Source organism: Rhagoletis pomonella, unplaced genomic scaffold (assembly GCF_013731165.1).
Source record: "Rhagoletis pomonella isolate Grant_MI unplaced genomic scaffold, Rhpom_1.0 Rhpom_scaffold_00014, whole genome shotgun sequence".
Taxonomy (NCBI): Eukaryota; Metazoa; Arthropoda; class Insecta; order Diptera; family Tephritidae; genus Rhagoletis; species Rhagoletis pomonella.
Window position 1 is genome coordinate 19,261,793 of NW_023458568.1, and position 2,201 is coordinate 19,263,993.

Below are 2,201 nucleotides of genomic sequence, written 5' to 3' on the forward strand. Positions count from 1 at the left end.
TGCTATGAGAGCGAATTCTCAGAAATTAAGTTACTGGAGAATTACTGGCAAGTTAATGGATAATTTGTAAAAGAACACAACTATTAACTCCAACTGCTCCTTTGGATTGGGCAAAAAATCACTTTTAAAATATAAAAATTTGTTACTTTGGCAAAGTGTACCATAATAATATAAGAAGAAGATTAAATAAAAGGTTTGAAAATGCTAAAGCTGTTCCAGAAATATTGAAAAATTATGGGATAATTGTTGAAAATAGTGTAAAGCTGCTAATCAAAAGATATTCGAATGATAAAAATGGTACTCTTTGGTACCCACAGGGGTACCCATAAAAATAATTAAAAATCATCTAGCAGCAAAGTAAAAATAAGCCATATTTATTATCAAAAGGGTTTAAAAAAATTTTTTTAAGGCAATACGATGTGCAAGGACCGACCGCGAAACCTTCTCGTGGTGCACATTGGGTAACGCTAATGCTGACAGCCAAAATTAATCAATTAAACATACTCATTAAATTATTAAATGAAAAACTCAAATAAAATCAGTTTGCTATTGTGTAAATTTTTTATTTTTGATGTACTTTTGTTAACAGTGATTCTGGTAAATGACAAAAAATGCAAAATAAACACCACCGGTTAACAAAAATTGTCATGTGTAACGAAGTTTTGCAACGAGCAACCCTGGAAAATCCCCAAAAAAAAACGAATATGGAGCGAATTATGTTATTTTTTTACACACAACTTTTCTTGCTACTGACGCCATTTTCTGGATTTCGTTTATAAATTTCAAATCTCACCATAATATAATAATAGATTGGCGCTTACACATACGTTAGTGTTTGGCCAAGCTTCTCCTCCGATTTGTGGCGTGCGCCTTGATGTTGTTAAGACCGCTGTTAAGAAAAAACCTTCTTTATAAGTTTTTATAAAATAGAGATTCCGCAGACAGTTTTAAGCCTTTGGGGTAAACCATACCTCAAAGAGTAAAATGTGCAGAGGGGAAAGATTTTTTTGACCAATTATTTAGGATGATTAGGTTTTGGCCCACTTTCGCGTTAAAGAGTTAATTTAAAAAAAAATATCATTTAACAAAAAATGCTTAAATTATGCTAAAAAACATGGATGCAAATTTTCAGATTTTTTGAACACTTGAATTTTGCCAAAAAAAGTGCCAAATGCAAAACCAAAAATTGAAATTTTTTTTAAGTTATTCGTATTTTTTGGCAAATTCTAAGTAAGTTTAGTTCTAATTTGTTCTTAGGGTGCCTTATTATGGATAGAATAATTGTTAAAGTATTAAGTTTAATATTGTTTTACCCACTTTTGCCGAAAAGGGTTAACTTTTTAATATTTCTAAAAGTGTAAAATATTTTTATTTTTTGACAAGGAATAAGATGCCCTTGTAAAAAAAAAGAAAAAAACACCCAAATAGCTTTCTTCGCATTTTTAGGTTTTTCGTACTCATCTTTGGCCAAACAAGGGACCAAAACGCTTTTAAATCACAAAAGTATAAAAATTTGAAATACGTCATACAAAACTAGATTAGTTAAGAAAACATTTAAGCCCTAAATCATTAATTTATCTCAAAAATTAAAGTGTGCAGGGGGGGTGGCTTTTCTGACAAAGAACGCCCCATATATATTTTTTTTTCTTTTAGACATTTGGTTAAGTGTTAAGAACGAACATAGCAATATTTCAGCCTTTTTACGTTCATTACATTTTCAATAAGGGCCCCCATGCGACTAATTGTGTCATTTTCTTTGTGCGCTTAAATAAAGGTTAAGAAGCAACTGCTTCAAAAAACAAAGCTTGTAAAGATTTATTAAGAAAATAATTCAAAATCAGTTCCACTTACAAGATTTAGTAACAGAGAAAAATTACTGGAAAGTTAAAAAACGTCATTTTTTACACAAAAAACGTCAAAAGGATACAAATGACGTTAAAAACGTCAACCTGCCAACATTGGGCACGATATAAAAGAAAAACTGATGATACAATCAGTGATCAGACTTCAAAAGAAATTTATGTGGTAGAATCTGTCAAAAATGTGGTAGATTTCAAAAAAATGTGGCAGATCTCAAGTTTTGGATCAAACTTGGTGCAAAAATTAAAAAAATTCTGCAAGGCTTCACTTAATTGCAAACATTTTAAATAGAATCTAAAAATAAATAATATAAAAAAAAACTTTTTAATATACAACGCTTT